The sequence below is a fragment of the Diceros bicornis genome, chromosome 15, assembly GCF_020826845.1.
Source record: "Diceros bicornis minor isolate mBicDic1 chromosome 15, mDicBic1.mat.cur, whole genome shotgun sequence".
NCBI lineage: Eukaryota > Metazoa > Chordata > Mammalia > Perissodactyla > Rhinocerotidae > Diceros > Diceros bicornis.
The window spans coordinates 35,937,521-35,951,392 of NC_080754.1; the positions used below are offsets into that span (position 1 = coordinate 35,937,521).

The 13,872-nt window shown below is 40.4% G+C and overlaps 1 protein-coding gene across 8 annotated transcripts in view; it reads right to left on the bottom strand.

The window, feature by feature from the left end:
* The window catches only part of LPP (LIM domain containing preferred translocation partner in lipoma), a 646,929-nt gene that overhangs the window by 457,875 nt on the left and 175,182 nt on the right, over positions 1–13,872 (bottom strand). The window contains exon 1 of one of the 8 annotated variants that reach the window (XM_058556132.1): positions 2,719–2,772. The exons of the other annotated variants lie outside the window; for them this stretch is intronic. The gene's annotated coding sequence lies outside the window, so the exon portion shown is untranslated. Of the gene's footprint in view, positions 1–2,718; positions 2,773–13,872 lie in introns of those variants that run through there. 8 annotated transcript variants of the gene reach the window in all.

Below are 13,872 nucleotides of genomic sequence, written 5' to 3' on the forward strand. Positions count from 1 at the left end.
TCTCCAATTTGATTTCATTATGTTCACACTTAAAGGCTTTTCTATAGTGTTACTAATTCATGTCTGTTGATCACTTGTTGTTCTTACAGTCTCTGCCTTGATTTGTAATTCACAACTTTTTATTTTTGCCTGGCCCACCATTCTGGGGGATATACACAGGGATATGCCCTGCACAGTGGATCAAGGTGGTGGTGGTTGCATATGTATGGGGTAGAGGGAAGGAGAAAGTGATAGATGAATCAAAACTTCAAGTTGTGGGTGCCCATGCTCCTTCCTAGGCTGGCTTAAACTTTCTAGCTTAAAGAGTAACATTCACATCCTTGACCAGAAGCAGATGAAACACCTGCCAAAGCTTCTATACCTTCCTCTTTCTGTACTTATTCTAAATAACAATCTTTGCTGACCTGAAAATCTGCTAAATTGTAAAGCAAATTTATTAAGACTAAAAATATGCAAGGATTAAAATCAGACATAGATATGACCTCAGTTACTGGCCCTTCCCTCAAATCTCAGCATGGAGAATCCTTTGCCGCTGAAATGACTTTCATGGAGGCCTCATGGATGCACAGGCAGCTTCTGAGGCCAGATTAGCCAAGATCTGTTGGCAGGGTTGCCCACTGAAAACTCTCAAGAAATGAACCACAAGTCAGAGAACACTGAATCTACATCATCTAATAGAATGGTTGCCACCAGGTAGGCGAGTTGGTCATTTAAGCAGTAGAACCTTTTTATTTAAATAAAATAGTATATAAAACTACAGTGAAACAAATTTAAGAATGAGGCTGCTTGGATAGAGTGGCCCAGAGTCCTCACTGCTCACCCCGCACCTCATCATCTGAGGCTGTACATCCATCCAGAACTCTGGGGCTCCTTAAAGCATAATTTTTAAAATTCACTGATGTAATCCAATTTCAACCTTCACAATTCTTCAGAGGACCCTGAGGCCGGGGGATTAAGTGTAGAGCTAGTAAGTAGCGTAGCCATAAATTCTCCTGAAAGAAACCATGGTGCCTTTTCCCAAATATATAATATTTATGTGCTATGATTCTGTGCTTTTAGTAAGATGAAGAAGTTGGTGTAATCAATGTGCCAAGGAAAATTCAAAAATGTGCCCAAGATCAAAGAGTGAGCAATAGCAAATAAGGACATCTCAATTATACCCTGGGAAACCCAGCTTAGAGAAACACCAAACATTCATTCTATAAGTTAAAGTTTCATGTGATGGTTCTGCAGTGAAAACACAAAAATTATAGTAGGAGAATTTTTTTTTAGCTACGATACATAAATATGTCAGGCACAAAATCAAACCACTCTAAAATGATGCTAAATCCATTCAGTTTTAAGTGCAGAAAAACATAGCAGCATTTGTGCAAGGTGTCGGAGACACGTAACCTACGTGTGCTCCCTGGGTTAGTAACTTGAACTAGGAATTCACTGAAAAAGTGTGGGGAGCCTGCAAGAAAGAGCACTGAGCAAAACACACTGTGAGACACATTTGATATAACAGTCATATGATTAACAAACTGTCACATCAAACTTTCCCGCAACGTGGGAACACTTTGACACTTCATATTTTTAAAACTGACATTTTGATTCATTACTGTAAATAGCACGTTGGGTTAAATATTGTGACAAGGAACAGATCATATATATATATATGCACATGTATATGCATTCTATATATTAGATGTGTATATTTTTCCTAGCTCTGTGACATTTTAGAATATACGGAACCTTTTCTTACAGTGACAGTTTGGGCCAGTGTGTAAACAGACTATTGCACTCCTTAACTACCCATTTCGCTTGCAAGTAGGCAGATGGACAACGTTTCTTCATTCCACAGAAAGTCTATGAAGCAGAGGGATTTCAAAAGTGCCAGGATGACTTCTAAAGAGATTCTGAATAAGCCCATCAACTCCAAGCAAAGGATGTTATAAAAGTTGTTTTAGTTCACTGCACGTGAGTTCACAAAATCATTGTCATAAACATATATAAACACCTCTCTGGTCTTCAGAGTGCTCCCAATCCACAATCTTTTCTAGGGAAACAGACATATCCATATGCAATGCTCAAGTAATGCAGACGGCTTCAAACATACAAGAAAGGTGTGACGTGCTGCTTCTTTTTCCTTTTTATTTCTTTCCTTGTCTTTATTTATTTAGTGTATATGTGCACTGTTCATAGTAAATAACATCTTACCTAAGCCATTGTTCAGAGCAAACTTATTCAATTGAATTAAACAGAGTATGGGCATCAATGGGGGCTGAAGAAACTTAGAAAGCTTGCAAGAACATTCAGATTCCCAAGGCAAACTTTCTTCTCAAAGATAATACAAAGACAGTGTTTGATTTCCATCTAACACCAAAGAATACAATTTTCTAACTTTTCACTTTACCTGCAACTCTAAAACAAAAGATAAAATATTCATCCCCTTGAACATCCATGGTTCGATTTCAAATTTTTCTTTGGCAATTACAAAGTTATTATGTACTTTCAAAGTACAGAAAACTTCATAAAAAGACCATAAGCTAATCATACACACACACACACACACACAAAATACAAAAATAGATCCACAAGCATATTTGTCTTATGTATTCAACTTTCTCTATGGACATTATACCATTATTATTCAACTCATCCTCCTCCTTAAACACCTGGAAAGTTAGATACAAAAAGAAAACATGAGATCTATATATACCAAGATATTATACTCACTACAAATCAGCTTTGCGTCTGTTCTGAAATTCAAATTAGGCAATGGTGTTCTTCCTAAGCACATACATAAAAAAAGAAGACTGTTCCACATTTATGTTTTTTCAGAAACAATACAGGATATTAACAATCAAACTCATCCAAATCTTACAATAGTTAGAAAAGCATAATGGATACCATCTAACAAATATGGCAAATATTGAGAAAAACCTACAAAATATTAACATCAGCCAAAATCTAGGCTTTAGCTGCAGCATTCAAAAATTCTTGCATCTTTCTTTTGTAACCAAAAAAAGTGGTCTAATTTTGTTCTTAGCTAAATTAGTCAATTCATTTAGGGCAGAAGGCCTTTTTTCCCCATATTCTGGATGTATCCAAATTTATTAAAAGTTAAAAGAGTCTTATACACTATTTGGAGGTTTATTGCAAACTAAGCAAATTAAAAAATATAGAAATGCACTATTTTTCCCTTGGCTTACTAGGAAAAAAAAATCAGCTAAAGTGTTATCCAAGGTATTATAATAAACCACTGGTTGAACCTGACCTCATAACTATTTTCCCAACCTCTTAAGGTGTTAGGTTACAACCTAAAAAGGTTGGAGACTCCTCAATAATAGGCTGAACCACTGCCTATGGAACCATACCCCCTCCAAAAGTACTGGGGAAGAGCAGAAGTCACATTACAGTATTAAGACCTAGATGCTAATCAAATCACCACCATTTATTACTTGAAGCAAGTTTGAGCAGGTCGCTTGACTTTTGTTTCTTCATTGTAAAATGAAGATAATACTGGACAGCATACTAGGCTTTATGAAAATTAAGAGCATACAAGAAGTCTTACAGAATCCAAATTGGTGAGAATGCTGTTCCCCAAAATCATAATTTGCCAACTTTCACCATCAATTAATAAAAATTTTGAGAGGTCATCTGAATTCCACTAAATTCAACTCGACAAAAATTCGCATATGATTTAGGTCTACGCCAGGTGCCATGACTAAAAGGCTGGGGGGTGGAGGAGTGAAGGGGGAGGTCCATTTAAGTCACGATTTCTGTCCCCTAGAACTCTGTTATCTTGTGGAGGAGGAGACAGTGTTTCACATATGAACTATCTGAAGAATACTCAACATTATATAATAAAGTATAAAAAAACAAAAGGATGGTGCTGACAGTGGCTCTTATGGTAGTTTTCTGTGAGGTCCTGCATGAGGTCAGGAAAGGGTTCAGAGCAATAGAAAACATGACATGATTTTTCCCCTGCCCCTTTAAGCATCTACTTCTCAATGAACCAGTCTGTGGAATCGGATAGGAAAGAGCCTCTGAGGATGGGCGTTACTGAGTGGCACCTCGGGCATTTACTCTGGGCATCTATCACCCCCGCACTATCCATTACTCCCCCTCATTTCCTCACTCCTGCCTCTGCACTGAGCTCCTCCCTTCTCTTCACCTCCTCTGCCCATTCCTAGGGACAGTGATGTCCCCAGGCCTGACTCATCTCCATCCACAGCATTCTGGGCTGCAAAGTGCCCTCAGGCAGGGAGAAGTGTGGCACAGCTAGAACATTACAGGGCGGGAATCAGAAGACCTGCATTCCTGTCCCTGCCTTGTCCCTCTTCACTCTGTGACCTTGAGCAAGTCACTTCCACTCAAAGGGCTTCAGAATCCTCACCATCAAACGAGAGCAGAGGATACGTAAAAGCCCTTCTTGCTCCTAAACGCTCAATGTCTGTCCTAACCTACAGTTCCCAACAGTTTGCAAGTGACGACTGGGGGCTCACCAGTCACACAGCTCCTGAAGAGGCACTGACATGACCACATCAACGGTTTCTATTGTGGGGAAGGTCAGGGACTCTTTCAGAAAATAGCCGATCTAAACAGAGCCCAAGGAGTGTCATGGCAACACTGCTTGCAAGCTGCCAGAGGTAGGGAGGAAACACAGCCAATGTGCGTGTGCAGCTGCCACATTTCAGAACAGCACTCAAACCTCGTTAATATCAGCTTGCTTAATACTGAGTCCCATAGATCAGAAGCTATTTTTACTGTGTATTTAACAGATTTGTGTATCGTCTTCCCTGCCAGCATTTTCACCATCCAGTACAGAGGGCTGTGCCATTGGAGAGCCTGTAGGTCTTAGGCCACCCAGGGTTAACTCAGGAGAAGGAGGGAGGGGGAGAAGAAAAATGAATAAGAGGGAGAAAAGTATACTCAGTGGGATTGGATGCTAGGGGAGAGGAGGGAGTAAGATGTAATAAGAGTAAGTACAAGCCCATACTACAAACACTGAAGCTCTCAAGTCCCAGCTCTCCAAAGACTCAGAGATGTATGTGTGGAGGAAAGAGTGGGAGAGCTGAGTCCTATCCTATACTCAGGTGAACACAGGCCCTCCCACTTCAATTTTGATCACAAGCTTGCTTACGTTCACTTGTCTTCACAATCCGTTCCCCTTAGAAGAGTCACGCATGCCACTCTGCAGAGTCCTATGCTCATGTTCTAGGAGGTAAGCACCTATCCACTACAGTGAGCCCTTCAGAGCTTAAAGGAAGGGTCTTTTGCTAAATGTTTTATTTACAACCTGTCTCCCACGTGTAGGAGTGGGACTTCTAGCTTATGACGATTGACCAAGCTAAACTATGGGAAAGCACCTGTCACAGGCCTGTCGCATAGTAGATACCCAATAAATGTCTGCTTGTTCCCATCTGTTTCATCCAGCAGCATCAAGTGTACCACCTTTATCCCTAACGGTCTTCAAAGGAGGGAGAAACCCAACCAAGGTCTGCTGAGTGGTAGGCAGGAACTCAGGGCCAAAACATCCCTCTACTGCTTGGTCAGATGCGGGTGCCCATCTCAGCCCTGCCGCTAACTGGGCAGGTAAAGTAGTGTAAGTCATTTCTTCCCTAGGAGCGGGCTCAACTAGACAGACAGTTTTTAACTTCCTTCCCACTTCTGAAATTCTATAAGCCTATAAATCTCATATCCATCTTAGAAACAAGCAATAAGCAGAGGGAAAAACTGTTGAAGAACACAGTTATGAGCTTCTTTATTGAGTATGATATCTAGGGCACTGTGCCAGGAGCTAAATGGAATTAAGAGAAGTAGAATGCAGTCCTTAGATTCAGAACCCTTATAATATGTGCATGCGAGGGGGCAGGAGAAGGGATGGTGTAAGGAAACATGAAAAGATGACAGTACAAAACAAAGTTTAATTATAAAACAAAGTTCAATGCTAAGACTATACTATAGACCCAAGGGGTGGAGAGAAAAGGCTTCTTTTGGAGAAGGAATATGTGCTGGTCCTTCAGACAGGCAAGCAAGGCCCACACAGACAAAACGGAGGCAGGTAGCATTTTATAGAGCTGGCCCTCTCCAGTGGAAGGGTCATCAGTATCAAAGATGTTAAATGTCTTATTTGTTTTATGTTTTAGATCATTTTAACATTCTATGTTTCATACATTAAATGCTAGAATGATAGTGGTCACTCTACTCACCCATCATCATAATGCTCTGCAGGTGGTAGCAAGAGCACAGAGGCAGGGACAGAACACTTAGTTCTGGGCCCTGCTCTGTTGCCACTATCAGCTGCCAGAGTTTAGCTACATGGCTTATCTGGTTGTGGGATAGAAGATCCTGTAGAATTCCAGTTGGAGTTCTTGAGACTTCTTGAGAACCATCTTACCCCAAGCTCATGTTTTACAGATGAAGAGACTGAGGCCCACCAGAAAAGAAGTGATTTTTCTCAATGACAAATTTCTATCATCTATGCCCAGTTCTCTGGACACAGCTGGTCTTCACCTCTTGCCTCAAGCTGATTCTTGCTGACCAGAGATTTCCCCTCAACTCCCTGTAATATCCCATCAAATTCCATTCAATCATCTTTCAAAGCCACCTCCAGTACCTGGTTCCATAAAAAACCTCCAGGTAAAAAGTGTTCACCGGGCCAGCCCCAGTGGCCTAGTGGTTAAGTTCGGCATGCTCCACTTTGGCGGCCCGGGTTTGGTTCCTGGGCGCGGACGAGGTTTGGTTCCTGGGCACAGACATATACCACTCGTCTGTCAGTGGCCATGCTGTGGTGGCAGCTCACATACAAAAAGAGGAAGATTGGCTGCGGATATTAGCTCAGGGCGAATCTTCTTCAGAAAAAAAAAAAAGCGTTCCCCAAATTCTCCCACTCACAAAGTATAATTACTGAGCCCACACATCACACTGAGTCTTGGCTAGCCCTGAATCAAACTCACCTCCACACACCTGCCAGCTCCCTCCTTCAATTTCTTAGCAAGCCACCTTGCTTGGTAGTTGCTAAGTTGATGCTTATTAAGTCAGCGTGGTCTGGAACCTTGGTTTCCTGACACTCATCCAAGTAGCTTCTCAGACATGTCATGCTGCCTGTGATCATCACAAGCCTAGATGTGTGCAATCCCCAGAACAGCCAGAATCATTTCAACCACCTCCAAATCCATCAAGCTATTTACCAGACTGAAAGGAAAGGAGAGAAAAAGCAAAGAGCATGGACCACAAATTGGATAAACAGCCAGGCCTATGAGCTGAGGAGCACTAGTATTATCATTCCAGTTTTACAAGGAAGAAATCTGCAGTGCAGAGATTCAGTGGTGGGCCCAGGGTCTCACACATAGTTCCCAGTGGAGCAAGGACGTCCAGTTCTGAAATCTAAAAGGATACAGATATTACCACTGTGATAAACTGTTAGATGGACAAAGTCTCAATACCTGGCTATCAGCTGGGCAAGCCCATTCAGTAGACCGCAGAGGATGAGAGACATCCAGAAAGGACAAGAATGGCAGCCACCTATAGCAAAGGTCTTATATGGAGTGATGCTCAACCAGCACTGTTGGAGTGAAAGCACGGCAGAAAGATTTATGAGGCAGAGCTGCGTAACTCCAGAGGCAACTCAAGGCACACGTCAGATGGGAATTTAAAAAAATTCCTTTAAACACACAAGGACTCAGATGCCAGCACACACAGGGATGGCCCCAGCCAGACAGCAAAGGCATATTGGCACCACTGTAATTTGTCCATTCACCAATATGCTTCCGAAAAACACCCATATGCTTTCTTTTAGCTTCCATATGCTTTTTTAGCAAGGAAACTAAAATATTTCATTAGTTTTGAGTAATTAATAATTACTTATTTCACAATAGTCTCCCTCATTAAAAAACGAAAATAACTGATTAAGCTGCAGGATCCTGGCTTTCAACTCAAGCTTTTTTTTATTTATTTATTTTTTTTTAATTCTTCCCCTCTAGGAATTGAGTAATAGAGTAAAACAGCCAGTGTGGAAATATTTGCACTATGGGGAACGAAGAGTTACCATACACACAGCCCAGCATTCCTCTTGACTGAGACATCATGGTTTAATAAAAAGAACATGGACTTTGGGAGCAGAAACCTTGGGATCCAATCCCAGTTGGACCCCTGGTGAATAGTACTTCTGGGGAAATGAAGGGTGCTGAAAAGATAAAGCCTGTTGGATTCCTTCAACCCAGCCTTCCATTATTCCCAGGGAGCAACTTCACAGGGTTCCCTCCTGCTATCTCAAGGCAGGGGTAAGGCATGCCCCAGAATGCTGGCAGTGGGCCAGCTGTTGTAAGCAGGCCATGGCCAATAGCTTTGAAATTGGTCTCGGGCCTAAAACAATACTTCTGAAACTCTAATGAGCATATGAACTACCTGGGGAACTTATTAAAATGCAGATTATGATTCCGGAGGTCTGGAGTGGGGCCTGAGGTCTGCATTTCTAACAAGCTCCCAGGTGATGCTGATATTCCTGGTCTTCAGAACAAACTTTGAGAAGCAAGGATCTAAAAAGTATCAAAATGAAGTTAGGAAATAGGATCTGTAAAAACAGGATGTGCGGCTGTCTCCTTAGGTTATGATGAGGATTATTAGTCATATTGGCAATAATACGTCTGTGTGTTGTACAGCACAATGGTATTTCACTTATCCTCACAACAGTCCTGTCAATACGGTATGGCTTCCGTTTTACAGACAACAAAACTGAGACCCAAAGAAATCTAGTAATGTATCGAAGTCACACGGCTAATAATGCCCGGTTTCCAATCCAGGTGTATCTGCCAGTCAAGCGTGAGTACTATAAGTCAATGGAAGAGAGAAAATATACATAGATATTACTGTAGAGTGCCGGCATAGAATCTGGTTCTTGTTCTGCCATAACCTGCTGCCTGAATTTTGATAAGCTGTGCCGCTTCTCAAAACCTTGGTTTCCCCATCTGTAAGGTAAAGGGTTGCCCCCGACAATCTCCGAGTCCTCTTCCATCTCTAACACCAGCTTTCCCTCTCATGGCTCCCACATAGACTCACAGTGGGTCACCAAGCGCTGAGCACTAACTTCACACATGTGGCAGTCATTACATCTTGGCACAATCCAAATTCTAGCTGCTCACATCTGCATTTCTGCTGATCTGCATATGGTCAGAAGTCTATCTCTTAAAAATCCCACGCTCAATATAACAAGGAGAAAACAACAAACGGATTCCCCAAAGCATTGAAATTCCAAGTCAGTTGATAACTCACGGTACGATCAGGGCGTGATGACCCTAATCACTGTCTCCTCCTCATCTCACTTACAAAAATGGAGAAATTGAGACCACTAACCTGATAGAAGTACAAAAAAAAAAAGGAAAAATATGAGTTATTTATAACGCATTTTTATACAACTGCCCAGCATTTCTTTTCTGACTTAAGGTGCCAGATAAGCATTTAATTAATGACTTAGCATATAAATGATGCAGCATATGTGACCTTGTCCCTCTCTGAACTCCCGTAGCACACATTCGCTGTACTCCTCTGGGGCCCATTGGGGGCATTTTCTCCCAGGGATTTCCACAGTTTATAGAATTGTTTCATTGCCCCTATTCATATTCAGTGTTATCGCTGAGGGTATTCACATATTTTGGAGCAGATCGGGATTTAAATCCAGACATTGCAATTTATTAGCTGTATGTCTTTGGGCTTATTACTCAACATCTCTGAGCTCAGTTTCTGCATGTGAAAAATGGAAAAAAAAGTAATTTTCTGTTTTATGAAATTAAATGAAATATATTAAAATTGATAGCATTTAGCAGATTTTGGGTTAAAAGTACATTTCAGTGAGTGAGTGAATGAATGAATGAATGTAGTGAGCAGAATATGAGTTTCAGTATTAAATCACTTGACAGTTTGAGACATATAAATGTCCAGAGTCGCACTTGTAAATGAGTCTAACACTCAGAATAGAACAATTGGTGAACTGTGGGAAAAATCCATGTTACCCAAATGTCATCTCAGACTTCCCACACTGAAAAACATCTTTTGCTTAGCCTAGAACCTATGTATGGCCTTCAGAAGGTCTACAAACCTAAAATTATAGACAACATTTTGCATTTTCTAACTACTTCATAGATTCATCTGAGTTTCCAAATATCCCATAATCCTCTCCCCTACCCCCAAACATACACACACACATACACACACACACACACACACACACACAAATTAAGAACTGCTGGCTTAGGCAAGTCCCGTGACAGAAAGGGACCTGTCAACTGAGAGAGAAAAAGTTTATTTAATAAAACAAGGCTGCAATATACAAACATGCTATTTAGAAAGTATGGACAGTGGAAGTTATCCATGATGAGCACTTCAAACCAGAGAAAGAACTCTGAATTCAAGACTTGGCTTGGCTGCAAACTTGCTATAGGATTGTGGGCAAATCAGAGATCCCTGAAAATCAGAGTTAACAGAACCTCTGACATCATTTCCTCTACCTTCCTCCTCCTCTTCCCATCTCATAGATGGAGAAACTGCAGTTCAGAAAAAGGTCATGCCTTCACTAAAGTCATAGCAAATTAATTAGAGCCAGGATTTGAACCTCAGACTCAGAAAAATGATTTCCACAGTCTGTACCTCAGTATCATAAGGTCCAAGATAAGTGTTTAGACACAGTGGCCTCTAAGTTATCTTCTAACTGATGCATAATTACTACCCTCTTCTCTGGACGTGGAAATCTCACAAAAACATGAGTTTGGTTTTGGCAAAGATCACTCCAGCTGCTTCTCAGTCCTAGCCCAGTCCCACAAGAATGAGGCAGAGAGAAGGTCTGAAAGATGCTGCTATTAATCTTGCATAGCACAGCAACTGGGAATTGCAGGCCTTGAACTAGATTTCACTATGTTGGCTATTGCTCTCCTGTCCTCTTGCTTATTAATCCTTCATCTGTTTTCTCTTTATTAATGTTCCCAGCTATGTGCAGTACACAGCCAGCTAGGAACTCATCCTTAGCTTCCTATAATTCACTGGATCAGAAAAGGGCAGGAGGTAGGTGGAGGAACTAATGGTGATGTCAGGGTCAAGTAATCTCTTTCAGGAAGGACTGCAGGGGAATCCTCAGTCTCCTAATAAACACAGAGAGCAGAAGCCAGCCAGAATCCTCTATTCCACTGCCCCATGGAATTAATGAAGAAGGCTGGCATCTATATATGTTTTAAGGCCGTGTCACAATCCTGCACTGACACTGAGATTGGTTTTGCCTGAAAGACAATGGCTCATTAAATATTGGGAAGAGAAAGGACAGTTTATAGAAAGAAATTTTCTCTTAAAACAGAGATACAACTATGAAGTCAGAAGAAAGAATTCTAGACCAGGATCTGCCACTAATCCCACAGACAAATCAGATTTCTTCCCTGACTCCAAAATCTCCATCTCTGAAATGAAATAATTTGCCTAGATTGGTTCTTAAAGTCCCCTCTGACTTTAACATTCCGACCTCTGCTTACAGATCAATGACTCATCCTGAAAAAGTCAAACAACAGAACAGGAACCCATGGATGTTGCCAGTGGATAAGTTGACCAGATCCTCTAAAAAAGAGACCCAGATTAAGAAGTAGAGAAACATGGGAGAAGATGGACTTTTTTTCCTTTTTAACCAGAAACTGAATGTTGCTGGAGGTAGCATATGACCAATGCATAAATGCCTAATCACAGTGTATACATAATTCAAATTCTAACTGTTCTTATGGTATGTAAAAGAATCAAAAGCTAAATAGAAGAATAACAATTTTCACACACTGGCTCTCGAGAAGTGTAATAGGACTTTCCTATGACTTTAGAAAAGTGGCAACAGGAGGGAGAAAGGACTGGATAAGAAATAAAATCACAGATAATAGGACATTTGACTCAAAGTAATGCCAAGATCAACTGGTCCAACTCTATCTGTTGTTAGATGCTGAAATGGAGCCTGGAAGCCCAAAGTGACTCAGCCAGAGCTGGGATTAGAATTAGATTCTCACGACTTCTGGTTCACATAACTAACATAAAACACACTGCTTCACTCCCCAAAACAATGAAATTCTATCCAGGTAACTAAGAAAATATTTTCAATTATAACTACTGCCTCTACCTCCACCTCAAAAAACAATAACTGATTGATTTAAGGCCGACTAGAGCTGTTTCCATCAAATTATAATAAACAATTCACTCTAGCGATACACACAAGTCCATGAGAAGTAATTGGGTATTATTTAGCCTTGCTAATGAATCGCCCTGTGGAAAACAGAGATAATCAACGGTCTACAGGAGGTAGGAAGCCTGTTCTTTATCAAGTACAGAGCTTGCCTATTAAAGAACATTGGGTATCAGCTCTAAATAGTAAGCAGGGTATACTGTTTCAGATTCCATGAAGTGCAGCTTGAAATAGATTTGGTTTGGAAATGGGACAGAGAACACACCACAGTCAGTGGATCAACATTGAAAGCAGAGAAAAACAATAATTACACTCATTAAGTGGGTACCTGTTGACACATCTATTGTCAAGTCTAATTGTTTATTTAAACTGTTATTCTTTCTTCATTCCTGCCACTGATACCAATGATTACAACAAGATTATTTTAAATTTCTACATCATGCCCCCAGAATATTTACTTTTCCACCTTCCAAAGGTTATTTGAGAAGTTTTTATCTTTCCCTCATCATCAGCTCCCACCTCCAAAATATAGAGGATGGATGGATGGATAGAGAGAGAGATAGATAGACAGATAGATAGATAGAGATAAAATCCCTCTTTCTCAAGCGCAATTTTTCACAACCTTTCAAGGCTTGCTTAAACTCCTCTTTGTAGTTTCAAGACAGGTTTCAGTGGGGAAGGGGAGCATAGTTAACCACTTTTTAAAGCTGAGTCTATTAATATTTAATAATTAGCATTTGGAGAAAAGTTAATAACTGCATTTTCTAAATTAATAAGTTAGATCTCTGCCTAGCAGAACTATCAAAACTATAATATTACATGTCTACAATACATTCTTTTCCGATATATTTATCCACAAAAATACATGAACTATATTAGAAAGGAGTTTTTTCAAGGGCATTTTATGGACTAGAGAGGGACGAAAAGATGAGCAGGAGCATTCCTATATGTTTGGCCATTACATTTTTTTTATAATCCTCTCTTTTGTAGGAATGAGAATAAAATCTAAACAACACACAAGTCACTGCTACGTCTGATCTAGTTATAGAGGAGTTTCACAGCCCATACGTCACCCACCTTGTCTGCACATGATGAGTGCTTATTCCATGTGTATGGTGAATATGAGCTTTGAAAACAATATTAATGAAACACTATCATCTCCACTTAATTCTAAATTGCTAACTCCTAAAAATATGGGGCAGTACGAACAAACTTCAATTCTTTCAAAGGTCTGTGTAACTAAAGTCATGTTTACAATTCAAGATCATAGAAATAACAAACCAAAGGAATTATGAAAATATTCAGTAGAAAAATTGTTTACAGTACTTTCAATGCTGCCGTCAAATCTTCCACAAAGTTGCTATTCTACAGGGCCTGCAGTTAAGAACACCATATGGGCTACTTCACTTTTTTTTGCCCAAGACTTCTAAAAGATGACATCGAACACAGCAGAGCTAACTGGGAAGTGCAAATATCAGCTGGCTAGCTGTAGGAGAAAATTCACATTTTGCAAATTTTACAATTATCATATTTCCTTTAAATTTTTTTTTTTATTGGTCTCTGTTTTCTTGACAAACTCAAAAAGAATGCATTCTTCTGCCAAAGACCTATCTCCTTCACACTGGTCCCCCAGGAGAGTAGCATGCAGATACTATGGGTCCGGGGTTTCAAAAGAGTCTAACTCATTT